Genomic DNA, 22715 nt, shown 5'->3' with positions numbered 1-22715 from the left:
ACATGACTTTGCATCCTTGCTGGATGCATGCTGAGGTTGGAGGCAGCGAGGCTAGCTGCTGTTCCCCCAAGCCCTGTCAACCACCCCTGTGGTTCTGGCCACCACGTCTGGTAGCCACGCTCAGATTCTTCCCGTTGTGGCCCACTCCCTTTCAGTAACTGTTGAAAAAACTGAATCATCTGCAGCTGCATTTAGGAAGACCTCAAAAGGAAGAGTCAAGCAGGGTCTAAGCTGAAAGACAATTCGGCTGTGAATCTTGGGAGCAAGAGGCAGAATTTAGGGGGGATGGCTGTGCATCTCTAGTCTAACCCATTCCTCTTCAGTCTGTGACCCTCAGAGGCCCTTGGACCAAGGGAGAAACTAAGGTTCTGAGAGGTAGTGAGAGCCCTCTGGGAGAGGGAGAGCCAAGGCCCAAACTCGGGTCTCACACCCTCTGCCCCTCTGGTTTTCACCTTATAGGGAGGCCGCCATGTTGCTACCTGTCCCAGTCTCTCCCTGAGCATTCGCAGTGTCCCCCTTTCTCTTCCAAGCCTGACATAGAGTCCCGGAATCCCAGAGCAGAGGGGACTTCAGTCACTAGCTCGGTCACTGTTTCAGTCACGTCTGTCTCTGTGACCCCATCTGGGGTTCTCTCGACAAAGACGCTGGAGTGGTTTGCCATTTCCTTCTCCAGTCACTAGCCAGTCCTAGACATAACTGGGTCCTCGGGTCCCAAGAAGGGAGAGGTCACCACCACCAGATATATCTTTTCAAGGTCTAGATGCACCTTACTTCCTGACATCAACCCGGTCTACTGTCTTCATATCTGCCCTCAGGCCTGAGCTGCCCAGATCAATGACTTCCATACAGGCCAGCTTCCTTCCCGTTCCCCCCCCCCCCAAAGCAAAGCCACCAGGGTCTCTCTTCTGAAGGCTTCAGGGCTTTGGGCCACATCCTCCGCTCTCTATTCGCACCCCATGGATCCTGATGACAGTACAAACCATTAAGAGTGAGAAGCGCACTGACCTTCCACAGGAGGCGGGTCCTGTCGGGCCTGGTCTGGTCAAGGACTGCAGACAGGAGAACAAGTCTCCTCCACAGAGCCAGTGATGACGATTATTCATGGATGTCAATTATGCAGAACATTGGGAGTTAATTTGTAAAGTAAAGGCTTGTGTGGTACAATGGCAACTGGCGGATGGGAGGGCAGGGGACTTCTTCCTGGTTGTTAATGGGCAATTTCCCAGCACTATGGCTGAGGAAGAACCACCAGGATTTACAGCCACGATTAACTGATTGAGGGGGTGGGGGCGGGCAGAGTACTACACTTAGGAGTGAGAGTCTCATTGGCATTCATAATTAATGCATCATTTAAGAAAGACCAAACTTCCATCCCAATCAAGGAAGTTTCTGAAAATCAGGCTCACTGTTGTCCTTGCACAGAAACGAGAGGAGGGGGAACCAACCAATGCCAACCAAGCTCATTTAATGGGCCGGCTCATCCGTCTTGGGCATGAACAACCTGGTGGCCGCAGAACTCCTCTTCAAACTCAATGAGCCTGCTTTTGCCCACTGCCCATCCGGCTCACCACTCAGCAAAGGGGTCTGCCCCTTCTCTCTGTCCCGGGAGGGTACGGGAGAGAGTGCACTATCTGTAATGGGTCTAGAGGTATACGCCCTGGGTGGCGTAGAATCTCTGACCAAGTTGATGCCAAAGCCCCCCCCCCCCCCCCTTGAGATCTTTTCCCTTGTCAGGGAGAGCTCCCTCTCTGCCCCATGAATGGCATGGGGAGGTTCGAAGAATTGCTTCCCAATCCAGGGGTCTGATCTGCAGAGTGGATGGAAGAGGACACGCTTCTCACCCTTCCACGAGGCTGTGAAAATTAATTGAGTTAATATTTGTGAAGTGCTTTGAAGATGACAATGCTATCATTTTTCATCTGAGATGAAGCGTCTCACACCCTCCTCTCCAAATTCCCAGAGTGAGACCTAATCACGCTTTTGCTTTCCTTTGAATTTTAATTTGTATAATTAGATGACTTCCTGAAAAAAAAAAAAAATCCTGATCACCAGAGTCTCTAGCACGCAATCAAAGGAAAGATTAGTCATCAGGGAATCACACAACACCCCCATTTATTTGTGTTGGTCTAAGAAAGGCTCATGAGACTCAGAAGCCAGGGGCGGGTCTGGACGGGGGACAAGTGAAACTGGATGGAAGGACCTTCCCATCCAACACACCCACAAGACCTGGGAATGGTAGGGCCCTCAGTCTGCATCATACATCGAGCAACTTTGAGCCATCAGTTGAAGAATGGACACTTCCTGTAGCCTAGGGACCCACGGGGAGCTGCCTCAGAACTGATGCTGGTCCCTGTCTGGACTTCAGAGGATTCCTCCCCCTGCTGTCTGGTCCTCCACCCATTTCTATGGAAACAACCTCTTTCTCTTTAACAGGATGATGTCCTTCCTCATGCCTCCCCTCCTTGGCCTCCACAAGAAGTTATTTATGATAACTCAATTAACATAGAATTTCCTCTTGGTGTTGACAGTTCCGATAGAGCTTAAACTGCAGAGAGGAACTAGTGTTTAGTCTAATAATGGGGCTACTGCCCCCACAATCTCAGGGTTCCTGGACTCTCTCTGTAATGAGGCTGAGGCTTAAGTGCCCAGTATGAAAGCAACATCTGGAGGGAAAACAGTTTTCCACTCAAGATCCAGCAGCTGTTTAAATGACAACAATCTTCCTGTGTATAAATCTTGCCTCCACAAATATCCCCAGTTAGGGTGATTTCTCCACAGCGCTCACTGCCAACCCCCTGAGCATGGGTGACCGCTGGATGCCCAAAGAAGATCTCGATCTAAGCCTGAAATGAGGCTCAGAGGCCATCTTCGACAGCCTGGAGAAAACCTTAGTCTGAGGAGAAGATCGGAAAAAATGAGAGTACTTATGCGTGTGGCAGAACTTCCTGAAGGTGAAGAAGAGAAGAGAAGAGAAGACAAGAACGAGAAACAAAGGGGGTGCCTGACCAAACCATGGGATTAATGGAATGGAGATGAGTAAGAAGAGATGTCTGCGCATCCTGGAGTCAAGGAGACCATACACCCAACAGCAACAACACGGAGGAGAGACCCAACTTCCAAAGAGAGTGGAAGAGCTGTGATGGAGGCAATGGCTGGCCGTAGGTGGTGGAAGAGGGTACAAAGCAGGACGAGGAGGGGGGAGGAAAAGGTGATGGTTTATTCTGAATAGGAAATTAAAGAATCAAGCTTGGTATGGGAAGGAAATTCATGGTTTCATAGACAAATCCTCTTCTGTGTTCTGCTGTGTCAACAGAAATGCTCTTTTTAGGGGTAGTGGATTCAAGGTCAGAATAAAAAATAAAAAAAGATGCATAGCCATGGGGAAGTCACTAAATTTCTGCAAACCTCCATCTTCCCACCCAAAAGAGGAAGATACTAGCACCTGTGGTACCCAGTTCACAGGGCTGGTGTGGACATCAAACACTACAGAAAAGCCAGCAATTCCTCCTGGAGCAATAGTAGTGGCTGCACTTCCTCCACTGTAGTTTAAGGTTTCTACAACGCTTAAGAGACACAAACGTGTTTGATAGTCACAACAGTCCTCATTTCACAGCTGCAGAAACTGAGGCAAGCAAGGAAGGGAAAGCTGGCCGAACGAGGTCACATTGGTTTTGATCGGCAGAAGCCCCAGTAAGCTCTACTTCCTTTCTGATCTAAACTTGGCAAACTTGGCCACTGAGTCAGGCAGCAGAGTGCCTCTCACTCTGGTGTCGGCGAGGAGAGAAATCTGGGGGAGGCTCGAGAAAAGTCAGACGTGAGAAAGAACTCTAAGGAAAAGCAGGGAATCCAATCCCATCACGTAGTTATTTTGAAGCCACAAGCATCTGAATTCCTGGCTGTGGGTGTCCAGGAAGCCTGGATTGCTCACCAGCCACCAGGCCAGACACGGACACAAAACCCATCCCGTGGAATTGGGCTAGGCTGGTCCTTGGACATCAGGTACCCATTGGCTCCACGATGGAATGCACACGCAAAGCCACTCCAAGTTGGCAGCAACGGCCAACTCTTTAGGAGACCCCAGCATCACCTTTGGTTCCACAGTGATGAGCCATCCCAGGGGAAAGAGAACAGGACCGACAGGGGAGGCACAGAAAGCATTCCTGATCGGATCCCATCACACTGACACCAGACCTGCCCCAACTGTGAGGCACACTGGCATTGAGCCCAACTGCTTCTTGCTTGGAGAATGTAGGAGGCAGGCTGAGATCGGGACCCACATTGAACAAGAAGCCAGAGCCCGGATGACTGTGGTCTTGAAGCTTCCTCAAGACCTGGCAACTGTAAGGTGGGGGTCATGATAGCACATCCCCCCTCCCAGGGTGGTTGTGAGGACACACCAGAGAGTATTTGCACAAAGCCCTTGGCACAGTGCCTGACACAAAAGGGACGTGCTATGAAGACTCGTCATTATTTTTACTATTATTATTCTATTTCCCCTACAGTGGCTTGGAGGAAGAATGACAGATGATTAAGAAACAGAAAACGCTGTTTTACCTCAGATTCTGCCCCTGCCCAGCAGCAGCAGCAGCAGCAGCAGCAGGCCGGGGAATGGAAACCAATCTTTCCTTTAGGAGGACAGAACCCAAGATCAGAGTGTAACCAGTTTCACCCACTGCCAGAATGAGTCCTATTTACCCTGCTGGTGATTAAGCCATAATACCCATCCACTTACCAGTTAGAGAGACCCGTACATCCTGTGCTGATTTTAATTAAAGCCCAAAGCTTTCTCATCACCCAAAACACACTGTGAAAAGGGATCAGACAATTCCTGGGTTTGGGTGGTTTCTAGCCTTTGGTCAGATGAGACGGGAGAGATTTACATAGGGTAATTGCATGTCCTTGCCAGGCCTCAGCAATGTCTTTCAAAATGTAAATTTCCTTAAAAACATTTAGACATGATGATAGCCTTAAATTGTGTTAAGGAAATCGACTTAAATACATTAATTTTAAAGGAGAGTGGGGGGTGGGGAGGGAAAGGGGTGAAATCCTCAGTCTCCAGCTTTAACCCCAAATGCATCACCACAATTCCTAACAGTTCTTGGGGGACACTCAGTGGAGTGTGCAGAATGCATTTCATGCGAAATTTCATCAGCCTAGGAGGCTGATGCGAGCCGGAGGATCCGCGGCAAACAGACTGAGAGAGAATTACAATGGAAAATTCGTCCTCTAATGAAAAAATCCAGTCCACCTTTCAGGAGATGGAGCTAAGAGAATAAAAAGCCTTGTCACCAATGTCTCAGGCCTGGCTAGACCGTATCCCCTAGATGATACTGATCGTGGTTAATATCCACTGCCCTGTCCTGGCATAAGATGGGCAGTGACAAGTCAAGCAAAGGGACGCCTGATTTGGGCTTGGCAGGGACTGCCGGGATCATTAAGATGCTAGGCACGTCCTTGTTTTCACAGACTCTATACCTCTGGATGCTTACTTCTTCTTCTTTTTTTTTGTGAGGCAATTGGGGTTAAGTGACTTGCCCAGGGTCACACAGCTAGTAAGTGTCAAATGTCTGAGGCCTGATTTGAACTCAGGTCCTCCTGACTCCAGGGCCAGTGCTCTATCCACTGTGCCACCTAGCTGCCCCTGGATGCTTGCTTCTTAAAAATGATACCGATGGTGCCATGTTGTTTTTGTTAAGTTTTTGCTCGTTTCAGGGGCCTGGGTGCAATGTCGATATGAACCAGATTTGGAAGTAAGGAAGAACATTGACTTTCTAGGATTAAGGATTTATTAGAGAAATGAGGTATCTCTTCCGAGTCATCAAAACTGGCAAAGGTAGGTAGTAGATGACAGTGAGAATATGGCAAAGTAGGTCCACTCATTTTTTGCCCGGGGATGTGGGCCTGGGTCGAATTCTTTTGGAAACCCATACAGGATTATGAGAACAGCTACTAAACCCTGACTCAGTGTTCCCACTGCTGGGCGTATCTAATGCACAAGGAGTCCGATGACAGAAAGACAAGTTCCAAAGGAAGCCAAAATGTTCAGAGCGGCACTTTCTGTAGCAGCCAAAAAATTTAAAACATCAATCCTCTGACTGGGAGGTAATTGACAGCAAGAAAAGACCCATCTGTAACCAAACATTCATAGCAGCTTTATCTGAAATAACAAAAAGCTGGAAAAAAATTGTGTGCCCAATGACTGGGTAATGACAGAGTACATCTACCCCAGTATGAGTCAATGGAATATTATTTTACCAAAGAGAAAAGGAATGTGACATACTCATGGGAGAAAACTTGCACGAGGGAACATAAGAGTGAGGAAAATACCCCCCAAATCTACAACCATGTGATGGGAACCAACTCAAGCCTAACATCATGAAGTGGAAGCTGGCCACTAGGGGGTGCCAGAGTGCAAAAAAGCACCTGGTTGTGGAGTCAGGAAGATTCATCTTCCCGAGTTCAAATCTGGCCTCAGTCACTTAACAGCTGGGTGACCCTGGGCAAGTCACTTCACCGTTTGCCTCAGTTTCCTCATCTGTAAAATAAGTCAGAGAAGGAAATGACAAAACACTTCAGTATCTCTGCCAAGAAAACTCGCAACGGGGCTATGGAGAGTCAGACACGATGGAACAAGAGACTACAATGAAGAAGATGAGGCTGAAGACAAGAGCATTCCATCCACGCTGGGTCATCCCTCCTTCCTCTCCAGTGGCCCACTCTGGACAACAGCATGCGGCCAAAGCATCCAGAGATGATGCCCTACGAACTCACCAATAAAAAGAATAAATGTTGATCACATCACTTTTTATGAGGAATGCCGACGGCCAACAGGCCACGGTTTATGTATTACTGAGCTGTAAGAAACCCTGAATGTGATGGATCCAGAAATATGCAAAGACTGGACTGAACTGACAGAGGAAAGTAAGGAGAGCCAGGAAAAGTACACAATGACTAGCACAACTTACGTGGAAAGAACAACAAAATCATCAAAGGGAAGCTATGAGAAGACACTCCTACTGCACTCTTATGCAGAAGGGGGAAGCTCGGGCGTAGGACTCTCTATTACACACTGCAAATGTTGTCAAGTTTGTGGAGCATTTTCTATAACTTCCTTTTTAAAAATATCCATTATTTTTGCTTCCTATATTCTCTTTTTCTTTAAAAATATCTTTTTTATATGGGACAGCTCTCTGGGAGGTGGGAGGAGCTTTTTTCTTGTTCAGTCGTTTCAGTCAGTCACATGCAACTCCTCGTGACCCCATCTGCAAAGCTATTGGAAGTGGTTTGCCATTTCCTCCTCCAGCTCACTTTCCAGAAGAGGAAACTGAGACAAACAGAGTGAAGAGACTTGCCCAGGGTCACACAGCTAAGTGTCTGAGGCTGGATTAGAACTCAGGTCTTCCTGATTCCAGGCTCAGCACTCTACCCACTGTACTAGCTAGCTGCCCCTACAAGGAATACAGGAGGGAAATTTAAAAATTTAAAGTAACAAATCTCTCTCTGCATGCGTGCGCACACACACACACACACACACACACACACATACACAGATTTTAATAGTTTACATCCCCCCCCGAAGTAATATGGAGGGGGTGGTGTGTGTAAAAATTTTAAATGATCAAAAAAAATTTTTGAGAGTCTCATTTGTTTTTACTAGTTTTAGAAGGAATATGGAGGGACATTTAAATGACCAAAAAACCAAGTGAGATTCACAAAAATTTGGGCTCATAACAAAAAAGAACCTAAAATGGGGGTGGGGGGGGTGGCTCTAGGTTCCAAAGTTGGGCTTACAGAGCCATCTGTTAGCCAATGGTTAGTCTGACTGTTGTCTGTGGGGCTCAAACAAATCTCTCCATTAAAGGCATGTACTTCCTGTCCCTTTATTGACACACCTGAATGCAACAGCAGTGTGGTAACAACCTGACCTCTTGCCTCAGTCCAGGTAAGGGAAAGCATGACAGTGAAACTGAGTTCACCCCTCCCACCTCAAACCAGGAAGCCCCAAACTGAGGATTCTCCTCCATCAGGGTGTGTAGGTCTTGGGGGGTGGGGGGCTGGCCCTTTTGAAAACCCCTGGGACACAAAGGTACTTGCCCCAACAGCCTGGGGGCGGGAACTGTGTGTGCTGGTTGAGTGGGAAAGAAACCAAGCCTCCACAGTAGTCACCCTGGGGAGGGCGGAGGGCCAAGCTGACCCCAGCCTCACGGCAGGCCCTGTGAAGGTCCCCTTCCTCACGCAACATGGAAAACTGGAGCGTGGTCTGTCTGTGTGTCTCTCCGTCCTCGCCTTTCTCTGTCCGTCCATCTGTCTGTCTCTTCATCTCTTTCACACTTGGCTCCCAGGTTTCTTCCTCCTCTTGTTGCCTCAAACTGTGGATAACTCCCCCGTACCAGTGCCGGTCGGTAGGGAAGAGTGTATGTGTGTGTGTGTGTGTGTGTGTGTGTGTGTGTGTGTGTACACAGCTGCCCCAGTGTCGGTGCAGAGAACTCAGAAGAGATTTTGCTCCTCATTCTTTGAAACGTTCTGCCTACACATCTCCTTTAAAAATACTTTGTAGGGGTGGCTAGCTGGCTTAGTGGATAGAGCACCGGCCCTGGATTCAGAAGGACCTGAGTTCAAATCCAGCTTCAGACACTTAACACTTACTAGCTGTGTGACCCTGGGCAAGTCACTTAACCCCAATTGCCTCACCAAAAAAAACCCCAACCAATCAAACAAAAAACACTGTACAAAGAAGAGTTTACAAAGCAAGAAAGCTTTGGGCAGAGTGGCTGCAGACTCAAGAGGGATGGAATTTCCCACCTGGGTTCTGAGCCGCAGCCACACCCACTGGCAGATCCTAGCTCTGTGGACATCGCCCCTTCCCACTGAATTTGAGGTATCAAACATCTGGTGCCTGCTGGGTACGTCGAGCCTCGCGGGAGGCCCTGGAATAGCAAGAACCCCTCTCAAGAGGCTGCCCTTGGGAAAGGGCCAGAAGCACTCCGAAGGCCCCATGCTCATCTGTCCCATGGGGAGCATGAGCTGGGGAGGTGACTTCCCCCGAGTCCCAGTTTCTTTCTCTGTGAATGGAATTCATGGGGTTGGAGATTTGGGACTGAAAGGGAGTCAACTGAGGACTAGAAAAGTGACCTGAGGGAGGGGAGGGGACCATAGAAGTGCGCAGGGCCGGGTGAGAAAGCTGAGGTGCAGAGACGTTGGGCTAACAGATCTCAATACTTTCAACCCAATGGGTACTGGGAAAAATGTTTTCTTAGTCTCAAAGCCGAGTTCACAGAGAGAACGACTCTTCTTTCCCTCAGTGGGTGCTGCTTGGGAAGGGCACGGTGCCCGTGACAGGCGCCATCTCCCCGCTGCTGGGATGATTTATTGCTGTGACCTTTTATCTGCTACCATTTAAACAAAGCAGTTGATTAAAAGGACATTAATGGAGAAATGAAAATGTTGGCTCCCAGAAGGTGAGTCTGACTCTCAGTGACTCTTTGCCCACTCCCGAGGCCTCCACGATTTGCTGGGAGGCCCTAAAATGAACCGTCTTCGTGGTAACTGGGAGGAGAAGCTCATTCAATACAGGGCCTCCACTTTCTCCAGCCACAGTGGAACATGGCTGGCATAAAGAAGAGTCTACCTGGAGCCCCGAGACTCTCGGCTGAGGCCGGACGGGGCCTCAAGAGACTGCTGGATACCTGGGAGATTGCAAAATGATCTAAGAGCTGGCCCTAGGACTCGGGTTCGAGTCCTGTCTTAGTCACTTATGAGTAATGCGACACGGGTCAAGTCACTTCCGTAGAAATGGGTCTGCGGGGGTTGTGTTATGGACAGACTGGGCAAAAGGAAATGAACACAATGACAACCATGACGCAATCATAACAACCAGTCAGGAGGCTAAGTGGGCATGACGAGCCCAGACGTGGTCAGCACTGGGGCACCAATGAAGGCGTGGCTATAAAGGCAGTCAGAACATGATTAATCAGAACGCGCCAATCTAGGACAAGGAGAGATGATGAAACGCACTGATCTAGCCTCCCTAGAGGTGGGGGACTATGGGTGTGGAAGGGCACATACGCTCTCAGACATGACCCCCTTCGCTTCATTCTTTCTATTTGTTAAGAGGGAGGACTCGATGGGGGAGTGGTAGTGTCATGATATGATGGGTGTAAAAAACCCTAAAAGGTAAAACCATTTCACTTACAGAGCTGGAGAAACGCCAGCTACAAGAGTGTTTAAGTGGCCGGAGGAGCAGGGCGCCGGCATTCAAAGCCCCATTCCAACGGAAGCAGAACAGAGACCAGGGAACCTCAATTTTCTCATCTGTGCAAAGGAAGCTTCACCCCCTCCTCGACTGGGCTGTTTAGATTCAAAATAAAAAGCAAAGGAAAAACAAACACTATGACCACCACTTCCCCCCACGAACCCATCGGACAGAGAGTTTTCTGAATTTCACAGTCTGCCTGCCCCCCCATCAGATACTGATCTCACCTCGAGCACTGCAGCTGTTTGAACGCTCGTTATTGGGCTCTCTGGCCATCAGAGGGCACACATGCACGCACATGTGTGCGTGTACACACACACACACACACACACACACACACACACACACACACACACACACACCCTCCCTCCATCTGTAGCTGCTGGAGAGTATTTTTAGCTGCTTGTTGTTTCCTAGTGTTTGCTTTTCAAAGGCTCCATGTGTCACATGTGGACAAAGGGAAGCTGGGATGAGGAAGGGAAGCCGAGGTGGGTCAGGCTCTTCTCCCCCCTCCCCTCCCCCAGAGGCCCCCAGGAAAAGGCAGCCTCAAGAGCTGGAGGCAGAGAGATACCCCCCCACCCCGACCCTGATTAATCTCAGAACAAGAGAGGTTTTAATATCTAAAATATGACCAGTGAAATCTGAGTCTGGGCGGCCACGACCCATTCATTATCTATTTAATCATCCGGAAGAAAGGCCCGTTCTGCCCTCCAAGCTGAACCAAGAGAACCGAGAGTCTGTGCTCTCAGAACCAGGGCTTGTGCCCGTGGGATGCCAGGGATGCTTGCGAGTGGGTACCTGCACCTAGCAGGAGATGCGCACATCTGCCCCAGCTCAAGTTCAAGGCCACACCTGTCCCTCCCTTCCATCCCTGTGGTCCATGATTACAGGGCACTAACACCTACACAGAAGTGAGGACACGGACCGTCCAAGCCACAGTCTGTATTAAGTGAAGAGCCCTGGAGAGGCCGAAGGGGAGGCTCAGGGTGGGACTTTGGAAAGACACATGTGGACGGGGGATGTGTCTGCAACCCAGGCCCCAAGAGCTGGCTGGACATCTCTGACCTCCAGACTAATGGGTAGCTGGTCACTCCAGAGAGAAGGGAAGGAAGGAAGGGAGAGTTGGCCCTCCAAGGGCTTAGAGGCAGCCTGCTGTTAACAGGATGGGACTTGAGATTTGGGAGGACCAGAGTTCGATTGTCATCAGCAGCCACCAGTTTTTATGACTGGGCGGTTCACGTTTCTCTCTCTCAGCCTCATTTTCTTCATCTGAAGCGTGGAGCGTGGGAATACTCTCGGCAAAGCCCTTTTCCATCATCAAAGCTATTTTGTTAACTATGACTGGGGGGCTGGAGTGAGAGGGAGGGAGATAAAACTTTACCCAAGTAAGTAAATACAAGATAACGTGATTAGGGAAAGAACAGGACGGGCCAGCCAGGAATGCCCCTGGCTGGGTGAGGCACCACCAAGCTAGGCCGAGCTAGGCTGGCCAGGGAGGGAAGATTCCTTCATTGGTGGCTATTGGCCCAGGAGGGACCATCATAAATTCAGGGTCTAAGGCCCTTGGAGATCTTATAGTACAACCCTATTTTGTAGGAGGAAATGATGAAAATGTACTTTCTTTTCAAATGACTCTTTAAGGAGAAATCTGCTGAAGGGATGACAATTTTTTTGGATAAGCCACAGCTACAGTCGATTCCAAAAATCTGGTCTGACGGGTCTAGCGGGGGCTGTATATTTTTTGTTTTCAGAAAAATCAATGGGGTGTGAACAAGCAGGCACTTTCCGCGGCTCCTTCTGGCCTGAGCTGGGGAGGGTAGCACAGTAGCCACTCTGAAGAAGCCGACAGACAGGCCACCATTGCACCTTTGAGGCTAACCCAGCAGAAAACGCAAAGGGCTGTGTGGGTCTGCAGTGTTGTTCAAAGGTTACACAAGGAAGGTCCCTTCTTGGTCCGATAACTGCTTGAGTTCCTCCCCCAAGTTCTCCTGGCTCTCAAGAAAAATCCACTTCATTGCAAACAGAGGACCTTTCTTCCCTGGCAGGTCATGGAGAACCCTGGGCAAGTGGTGAACCCTAGAGACCCTTCTCAGAATGTTGAAAAAGAAACCAATTATATTGAAATAATTCTCAAAATATTTTTTTAAAGCCAACAGACCCTGGCTAAGGGCCTGTGCTTTAACAATTAACACAGGGGGCAGCTAGGTGGCGCAGTGGATAGAGCACCGGCCCTGGAGTCAGGAGTACCTGAGTTCAAACCCTGCCTCAGACACTTAACACTTACTGGCTGTGTGACCCTGGGCAAGTCACTTAACCCCAATTGCCTCACTAAAAAAAAAAAAAAAAGATAAAAAAGATGTCTCACCAGCCAGGGGAATCCCCCTCCTTCCCCAGCCCTGGCTCCAATCAAGCTCATCATTTCTTTGCAAGGAGTCTGGGAGGGGAGACGTCCCCTCTGGTGGGGCACACAACCAAGGACCCTTAGGCACATCTCCAGCTCAAAACCCACCTCCAACCCTTGGGAAGGGCCATAACGACTTTGAGAACCAGGTGGCACTTTCAGCATAGCTGGTATTGGAAGGGGAAAAGGTGAAGGAAATGATGAGAGAAGGGGAAGATCCCTGGAGGGGATCCGGGAAGATACCTTGGAGATGAAAGCAGGCCTAACTCACTCTTCAGAAAACCAAGAGGAAGGACGACAATGATTCATGCCCTTTGGTTCATAAAGGGTTCATACCCTTTGACTCGGAGATTACATTAATGGGAAAGAGGTCAGTGACAAAGAGCAGATACCCCCGGACAAAAGATTCATCACTGCCTTCCTTCACTGCTCCCACAAAATAGACTCCTCAGTAATTGGGAAATGGCTGAACCAGCTGTTGTCTAAGATCCTAATGGCTTATGACTGGACCTTCAGGACGAATGAGTGTGAAGAATTCTGAGAAGAGGGAAAGACTTGGGGGAGGTGGTACTGGTCCAGCCCGGAGCCAGACACACCCAACCCTGTCAATAACAAGGGGAGAAAAGAAGGATCTTGGCAAGTACAGGAGTCAGTGTCCCAGACCGAGAGACAGGCCGGACTTACAACAAGACAAATCAAATTAAGGAGAAAACAAAGCCCAGATACGAGTGTTTGTGTTGGTAATGTATTGTCAGAATTAAAAGGTCCGCCTCCCCGCTTTCTGCTGACAACCCACAAACTATCTGTTTGCAGGGAAGGTACTTTATGGGGGCGTGTGGGTGCCTGGGCAGATTGTCCAGTCTCAGACACTTCCAGCATGGTCCTGAGCAAGCTCCTTGACCTCCCTTAGCCTCAACCTCCACAGCTGAGAAATGGGGCCAAGGGCAGCACTTAGGCTGGGGGAATCATAGATGAAGCGCTTTGCAGACCCTGAAGTATTACATAAAGGTCAGCCATGATTATGACTAATAAGCTGGAAAAGACAATGGCATCTGGAGACAGGATTTGGGGTTCTGGATTGGCCAGGGACGACAGTGCACCCAGCGAGAGTGGATAAAAAAATGTATTTACCAAAAAGAAAAAACCCGCCTGTCACATGCTGGCATATCCGTACTGAATCTGACCAAGCTAGAGACAAGGAACAAATGAAAACAACCAGGAAGAGACAGAAATAAAAGTCAGAGGTACGTCCTCAGAACCATCCAAGGTTCCCTACTTTGTCATCTAGAGGGGAGAAATGTTAACGGCTCAGGGTGACCCGGCCCCTCTCCAGTGGCGCCTGAAGATGACCTTGGGTCCTCCCAGGATTTTCTATCATTTCACTCTCCTCATTTCCCAGAGCACAAGCCTGAAGCCCAGAGAGGCTCGTGGCTGGGCAAATCCTAACAGCTCCTTAGGAGCCCAAAGGAAAAAACCCAAACAACCCAAGAACATTGCCTACCCTCAAGGTGAGGGTTCCCAAGCCAGGGCGGTCTCAGACTGACAAGGATTTTGTTCTGCAGAGGGAAATTCCCAGAATTCCTAAAATCTGCTGCATCCTTTCATTAAGGAAAAATAAAGCCAGTGTTGACTGAAATAAAGATATTTGCAGCACGGCAGGCTGGGTCTCATGCTAAATAGTTGCATGGAAATGATGAGCAGAAATTAGATACCCGTATTTCCAGGAAGTCTCCAGATTGATAAATCATGCTTATCTCAGAGTCTCATTCTTTCAAACCTGCGGCAAGGAAAACCTCTTCATCTAGTATGGAAATGGTTAACAACACAAAATAAAAGAGCTGGAAGCCATGTGTGCATGACACGGCCTAAAGAGAATTCAAAGGGAAGAGGCACAGTGTGCTTGGGAGCCAGAATGGCAAAGACCAAAGAAACTGGGTCGTGGCAGGAGAAGGGACGGCCCCTTCCAGGCCAAACTCACCCGCTCTAGAAGGAGAAAGGAGAAAGGCTAAATTCTGGTGTCCATCTTCATCTTCCAGTAACATGGGTATTCTTGGTACTGACAGTCCTACGGAACGGAATGAATGCAATCTACCTGCATCCGTGCGGGTGTTACCAAGAACTCCACTAGACACTGGGGATGATTTAAAAACAAACAAACAACACGCAAAATTGGTCCCTGTCCTCAAAGAGCTTACATTCTGCTGGGGGAAATGTCACAGAAAACGGAACTTAAAAAAATAACACTTAGAAGGCCAAGGACACCAGCACCTGGGGGACAGCAAAAGGTTCCTGTCAGACACGGCCCTTGGGCGGAACAGCTCACAGCTGGTCCAGATGTTCCAGGCCTAAATGCCTTTAAGACCCTGCGACAAAGGTCTGGGAGCAGGATGAAGGTGAAGCAATACAGAGAAGCCTGGTGAGATGCTGCCCCAGAAGACCACAACAATGAAGCTGGACTCCAGAATGATCCCACTTGGTCCTGGAGGCATCTCCCTGCCCCTCCACAGGGGAAGGGGGTAGAAGCTTGGCGGGGGGAGTGGGGGGGGGGGGCTCTTGGAGATTCACGGCTTTCCCCCCTTTTCTTAGAAGCAAAACCTCTGCAGGCTTTGAAAGAAGAGGACACCGTAAAAACTAAATAATACGCTATTTTCTTCAGAGGAGCAGAAAAGTCTACTTCTGCCACTCCCCAGCAGGGCCAGACTTCCTGTGTAAGGAGGAATTTCAAACAGGGTCCTTGGGGACTGGCCCACGACCTTCTATGTCAACAAGAGGATGGGAGGTACGGGGAGGACATCTCGGGTGAAATAACCTGTTAAAATAATTAAAATTCACCGGGTGCTAATGCGGATGGATCTTAAGTTTTATTGCAACATCCTATAAAAGAATTCTTGACAAGGTAATGGTCATTTTAAGTTAATAAATCTGCCGTCAGCCAATTTATGGGAAAGCTGTACACAGTGAAATCCCAGGGAGATAAAGAGCCAGGACAGAAATGTTGCTCTTAAGTGATTAGGTGTTTGGATACCAAATTCAGGCCCACAAGGCCACCATCTAATATTCTGAGCTTAAGAAGACAGGTGAGGCTTTGCACTCATTTCATGCCTCCAGCAGACTGTGAGCTCACTGAAAGTAGGCTTTTAGTGGGGAGCACTGGGGCTCCCCCAGGGACAAGCAGCATTTGGCCCATTTGTATGTTGTGTTCCTCCCCTTCCCCCAATTGACTATCATCTCCTTGAGGGCAGGAGATACTTAATGCCTGCCTCTGGAAGCTGAGCATCTTCAGCAGACGTTGAATGAGCTTTGGCTGAAAAGCCAAAGGGGATGATGCGCCTTAGGTGCCTTTTCCAACACGGAGAAGACGCAAGGGTCCTTAGTGCTTTCCCCTGGCCCGGCCTGGTCCAGGCCCCAGATCCTGGGATCAGTGATGCTGCTGGGACAGCGCCCACCCCCTCCTTCTATCTGGAATCCAGATGGAGGGACGCTGCCCTGCCCAAAGCAGATCGATGACCAGCATCTGAGCCCCTCCAATGGTATGTTTGGCAGCTGACTGCCAGCTCTGGAGAGCAGATGGACGGCACTCGGCGAGCTTTAAGGTGGTGCTATCGTTATCATTCTTTTATTACTAATCATCACTGTCAAGCAAAGCCGTCACTGGACGTCACTGGTTAAGAGAGTGGCCACCGGGCCAATTGTTCAAGCCAACAAGCATCTGAACTATCTGTTAAGTATACAGGGCACACGTGTAAGGCTCAAGGGGGATCAAAGAACGGCCAATAGTCATCATTTTACACTTGAGGAAACTGAGGCCCAGTTGCCTCGGTCACACATTCACCAAGCAAAACCACTATTTCAACCTTTGACCCCAGATCCAGGGCAGCCAAGATAATAGCACATGACCCCAATATCCCCAAAGTGGCCTTGCATGGGTGGGCCTCTGGTGGAAGGCTCAAATCCAGAAGGCCAAGGTCAACAGCAAGATCCTAGGACGATAAATAAAAAGAGTAACGCATGCTCAGATTTGTGAACGCACCCCTCTGAACTGGTCTTTCTTTCTAAACGTTTTCCGTTGTGCCTGTTCCTCAGAAGGAGGGAGATTGTTCCAGGTTTGGTAGACAGGGATCCCTTCTCCTAAGTCTGAAGGCATCCTCCCAGGACTGTTTAAGAGAAATGCAGACTGGGGGCAGCTAGGTGGCATAGGAGATAAAGCACCAGCCTTGGATTCAAGAGGACTTGAGTTCAAATCCAGCCTCAGGCACTTGACACTTAACTAGCTGTGTGACCCTGGGCAAGTCACTTAACCCTCACTGCCTCACAGAGAGAGAGAGAGAGAGAGAGAGAGAGAGAGAGAGAGAGAGAGAGAGAGAGAGAGAGAGAGAGAGAGAGAAATGCAGACTTGGCGCAGGTGTGGATGCTCCAGACAAGTAAAGACTCGTCCTGAAGGATCAGAGGGAGGACAGACACCCCCAGTGGGCTCCACACCCAGAGGGGCAGTTTATCCTCTCCCCCCTCCCTCTTCAGCTGCAGGCACTCTCCGGTATTCCAGAAGGAGGCCCTGGTTCCCTCTGCTCTGATCAAATATACAGCAGGGGGCTGAGAGCTTAACAGCTTTTGGGGAGGAAGGCTGTCCAGAATCCATCTGGAGAAGGTGCACCCAATAGGACCTCAGACTCACTTGGTTGACATTAACCAGGGAATGGACAAAGGTTATGGTGGCGGGGTCAGCCAGAGATATGGAGGGGGCCTTTGGGACCAGCATGCGCCTCTCCCCCCCAGGGGGACAACACTTCTGGACTGCTGGGGGATATAGCGCCCTTTGGATAAGTCTGGGGGCTGTTACAGCTGTGGACATGGGGGGAGGGGCCAGAATCAAGCCAAAAAGGGCACTTCCTGCAGATGGCTCAGTCACCTTCCTGGTGGGCCTTGGCCAGATTCTGGTCCAAGCAGGAAGCCAAATGACTGGTGCCCTTCCACCCCCAAGATGAGAAATAAAAATCCTGTCGCTCCCACAGCAGATTCAATAGGCTTCACCCGACTTATCAAATTTGCTCCATGTAGGGAAGCAACATAATTAAATAGGAGAGATACAAACACCAAACATACAAACACGGCCCAGAGTTCCGGGGCACAGGAGGATGCTGGGACAAAAAGGGGCTCAGAATGCCCTCAATCATCCCTTGGTGGGGCTGTGGAAGTGGTGAAGGGGGTCTATGATGGATGCCCTTAAGTAAACTCTCGGGGTCCAGCTCCGAGATTCTCCTCACATCAGCAAAAACTCCTGGGCCTGAGTAATGCCAAACCTGCAGTTATTTTTACTTACCTCTGGACACGTAAAATAAATTTCAAGGCTATGCTCAATATTCATCGAGTTAACGAAGGCACTCTGGGGTCTGGCGTCTGACTCATGCCCAGACATAAATCCTGGGAATGTTAAGAAGATCTAGCAGGTAACCGGGCCCAAGCTGTAAATGCACCTCTCTGTGGGGATTTGGGAGAGAATTTACTGGGCAAATAAAACTCCCTCTTCCTCTAGTACTACCAGAAGTTGTCCTTGAAGCAGGGTCACTATAAAAAGAAGCCAGTGGTCAAGGTGGCCAGTCAGTCAACAAACATTAATTAAGCAACAACTACACATGTGGCAAAATGCTAAGTGCTGGGCCAGGCGGGTTAGCCTGGGAGGGGCAACAAGCACACTCAAGCCCCGTGCAATCCTGAATCTCTGTAACAGTCCGGGGCCACACAAGAACAGAGGCTTCATTACTCTTTCTCACTCAAAGTGCTCAAGGACGTGGGTGGACAGACCAAGAAGCCTGGTCTGGACTGGGAGGCAGGAGCCCGGCGTCAGGGGCGAGATCTCCAGGTGACCAAGTAGGCCACGGCCTCCCTCGGAGGCCCTTCATTTCCTCAGTGAAGGAGGAGATGATCCAGTCATCTCTGACGTCCTCCAGAGGATCAATGGTATGGACCTCGAAGCAACTCCAAAGGCTAACCTGTCCAACCCTTTCCTTTTACAGAAATGGAATCTGAAGCCCAGAGAGCTTCAATAACTTGCCCAAGATTATATACAGAAAGCATCAGAGGCAAGATTGGAACCCAGGTCAGTCTCATGGGCTCATAGATTTTTTTTTTTTTTTTTTTAGGCAATGGGGGTTAAGTGACTTGCCCAGGGTCACACAGCTAATAAGTGTCAAGTGTCTGAGGCCGGATTTGAACTCAGGTACTCCTGAATCCAGGGCCGGTGCTTTAACCACTGCGCCATCTAGCTGCCCCCGGGCTCATAGATTTTAAGGTTTGATTTTGATCAAGCCCAACTTACTCATCTTTACAGATTTGAGCCTGAGCCTTCTTGCCTTGTCAAAGTCCAGCACCCTGTTCACCAGGCTAGTCAGTACCACAGCCGCCTCTGGCCTAATTTGTTTGAGGTTATCCTCCAGTCACATCCCTGACTTAGCTCCCAAGGAGTTTCCAAAAAACCAAATCTAGCTCTAAGCTCCCAAACTCCTGACCAGTGATCGAATCAATTCAGAAAATGTGATGGATGAGAAGCAGGAGAATAATTCACAGGAAGACCCATCAGGGATCCAATCCACACTGCTCTCCTCACCTCCACCCAAAGGGGGAGGGAGGGGGGATAGGGATGCCCCCCACCCCCATCAAAAGATGGCCAGTGAGGGGCAGCTAGGTGGCGCAGTGGATAGAGCACGGGCCCTGGAGTCAGGAGGACCTGAGTTCAAATCCAGCCTCAGGCACTTAACACTTACTAGCTGGGTGACCCTGGGCAAGTCACTTAACCCCAACTGCCTCACCCCCCCCCAAAAAAAGATGGCCAGTGAAACATTAAATGCACAGAAGACAGAGGGAGACAAAAGGGAGGGCAGATTTGAAACTAACATGACAATTATAACTGTTTTTAAATGGGAAACCAACGGAGAGCTATGGGTTTTGTTCTTTGCATATGGGAACGTTCAAGTTCAGAATTTAAAAAAAAATTAACAGAAGGTCAGAAACTGTCAGGTGGGAAGAGGGGTAAAGACACCGTCAGACACTGGTTTGCTCTGCTTAAATGGACACGAATGAATGAATGAATGAATGAAAAAAGCATTTATCAGACATTTACTGTATACAAAGCCAATGCCAAGTTCTGGAGATGCAAACAGAACAGGAAGACAGCGCCTGTTCTCCAGAAGCTCACACTCCGATGTGGAAGACAACACAGATGGAAGGTTTCTGCTACAAGTCAGGCAGTAAAGGTCACCCACTGACCTTAGAGGACAGCAGGAAATAAAGATGGCCGGGCCTCTTCTCAATCATCATCTTCCCTGACCTGTGGGATGGACCACGGCCTTGCATGACAATAATTCTTTCTGCATACACGGTGGCAGGGGCCGCATGCCAGGACCGCGGCTAAGGGATCGCTGGACAGTGACTGCCACCCCCCGCCCCTGGCATCCCCACTATGACCAGCTTCCCCAGAGATGAACTTGACCCCTACCACAGAGTCTCCCCAAAGGGATCACAGGCTGCTCCTCAAAGGACCCAAGTCTGAACCTCTACTAGACACGGGCCTTTGCCCTTAGCGTCCAAGCCGAGCCCCCCGCTCTGTGCTGACCGGCTCTCAGACGACAGACCAGGCCCCGTCCTCGTGCAGCATCTGTTTACTCCGAAGGATGGGAGGCGTCATTGCTTTTGCACACCGAGGACTCAGGAAAGTGCTTGGCACAGGGGAGCCCCTGATAAATGTGGCTCACCTGAGGTGTAGACATGGATGGCATTTCTCCCACTCCGGGCCTAACTTTGTCTCTGCACATGAAGTTGGCATCATGAATGAGTGAATGAGTATTTCCCACATGCCAGGGCTTACCCTGGGGAATGTGCTGGGGATGCGGGGCAGACTGGAAGCTTTGGGGATGGAGAGGGGATTCACAGGGCAAGAGCCCAGTACACCCTTCCTAGGAGCAAAGCTGAATCGATGAGGGCTTGAGAGACAGAGAGGGGTGCCACTGGGGGCAAGGCGGCGGTTGAGGCGAGGGGTTCTTTTACAGTTCTCACTGGCATCCTGGGTCCATCCGCTGAACCAGAACTCGCCCTGACCACCTGCTGTTTTACATGGTGTTTACAAGAACACCACAGCTACTTACTCGTGCCTAAATGACCATGGGCGAGGCCCTTCTGGTCACCTCCACAGCCCACAGGAGGGCTGGATCACCAAACACAACCCACCGGGGCAAGCAGAGGAGGTGGATGGGGCCTTGAGGGAGCCCAGATGGGCAGGGAAGGGTTAAAGAGTGTTGAGAAACTGTCCTCAGGAATAGAGCCACAACCCAACTGGATGAGGTCAGTGAGGAAAGCCGGCCTAATGGTCTTGTGTAAGAAAAAACATCTGCTCCTATTAAAAGGTCAGCAGGAAATGAAGGTGATTTACTGGGCTGGGATTGGCCATCTCTGCACTCCTCGAAAGAGCCACATGGCTCAGCTCAGTGTTCATGACCCCCCCCCCCCCCCCACCAGCCCCGCTCTGGGCCGTGAGGCTGGACAATCTGCTCAAGATCCTCCCCATCACCCCCTTCTACTCTCAGAAGGGAGGGGTGGAACCTGAGGGGGTAGAGCACCCTGCAAAGTTCTTTACTGTTATCCCCTCACCTGGGCTTCCTTCCCCGCAAGCCTGGGAGGGAGTACTCTCCCCACCCCCAGTGAGCATTGCATCATCACAGGTTACTCTACTGCCCTCACCCCCTGCCCCATGGAGGTCTGCCCTCCTGGTCCCCAGACACACACGGCCTCCCGAAAGGCTCAAAGTGAGGAGCAAAGAAACTAAACTAAGTCCGCCACACTAAGAAAAACAGGAAACTGGGGCGGGGTCACATCAGGGCTTAAACCAGGCTGGTGGGCTCATGCTAGCCTTGAGGGGGCCCAGACTTACCTATGGATGGTGCTCCAGGCCATGTCTTGCATCCCCAGGGAGGCCCTGTTCTATGTCACAGTCCTGACAGGGAGAGCCGGGGCGGACAGCCCGCTGCTCCTGGCCCAATCATGCTTCCTGTGAGCCTGGCCCAGACTCTGGCCGGAAACCGTGGTATGAAGGGACTACAGCAGGGAAACACCACCGGCTGGGAATGGATGGGAGGGATTAGCTGCTGGGACAACCCAGCTGCCAGGACCAGGGAGGGGCACAAATAGTTTTGTTGTTTCTTGGACAGTTGGTTCCATGGCTCAGAGGGGAATGTCCAGGGTGCTGAACTCAGGGGCCCGGGCAGGAGGCTGGGCCCAGGTAGCCTGAGGCCCTCCAAGGACAGGGGCCTGGGCCTGTGTCAAGACCAAGCAAGGACTGGGGCTGGGGGTGCCGACATGCACCACACAGCAGGGCCCACAGACCCCTTGCTTCTGGGAGCACACTTTTACACACATAAAATAACAGAGGAATACTGCAATAGAGACAAAGACAAAAGCCAGATTCACAGAGTCCCGTGTGAGGACTCCTGGGCTTACAGGAAAGCAATGTGGAGGGAGGAGGAGTGAGCCTCCTTGGCTTGGGGGTCTCCAGGCGCAAAACGAGCAATGTATACATGCACGCAGGCACAGAGAATGGAACGTCAATGAATGTTCCTGGTTTTCAAAAACACTCAAATTCTCCTGAATGACTGATTGATGCAAGAGCAACTCAAATCAATTAAGGGAGAAACGAAGGGAGTTGTTCCGTTGCAAAATCGACAAGAGGAGGCTCAATTATAGATGGGGTATCTGGGCCGTCGCCCGGGCAAAGGACCACAGGATCGGCCCTTACCCGAGTGTACACTGTGACGCCAGAGGAGGGGAAGTTTTGCTTCCCTTCTCCTCGTCCCCCCAATCCCTCCAGAATTACCCGCTGGCCACAAGAAGCAAATAGCGAGTCACGCACAAGAGTGATTTGTTTTTTTAAATGGTAAAAATAAACCTAACTCAGGAGCTTTTGAGATTTGAGGAAAAAACCACAGGCAGAGAAGAGAGGGTAATACAAAGTTTCAGCTACAGACAGATGCCTACTTAATAATCTACAGGGACTTAATAGGCTTTTTAGAACCTTACTAA

General features: G+C 50.0%; 1 protein-coding gene across 5 annotated transcripts in view; it reads right to left on the bottom strand.

Moving 5' to 3' along the window:
• Positions 1 to 22715, bottom strand: part of CTBP2 (C-terminal binding protein 2) — a 155644-nt gene that overhangs the window by 51051 nt on the left and 81878 nt on the right. The window contains exon 1 of one of the 5 annotated variants that reach the window (XM_043987287.1): positions 1006 to 1713. The exons of the other annotated variants lie outside the window; for them this stretch is intronic. The gene's annotated coding sequence lies outside the window, so the exon portion shown is untranslated. Of the gene's footprint in view, positions 1 to 1005; positions 1714 to 22715 lie in introns of those variants that run through there. 5 annotated transcript variants of the gene reach the window in all.

Source organism: Dromiciops gliroides, chromosome 2, assembly GCF_019393635.1.
Source record: "Dromiciops gliroides isolate mDroGli1 chromosome 2, mDroGli1.pri, whole genome shotgun sequence".
Taxonomy (NCBI): domain Eukaryota; kingdom Metazoa; phylum Chordata; class Mammalia; order Microbiotheria; family Microbiotheriidae; genus Dromiciops; species Dromiciops gliroides.
This window is presented reverse-complemented; position numbering and strand designations above follow the sequence as displayed.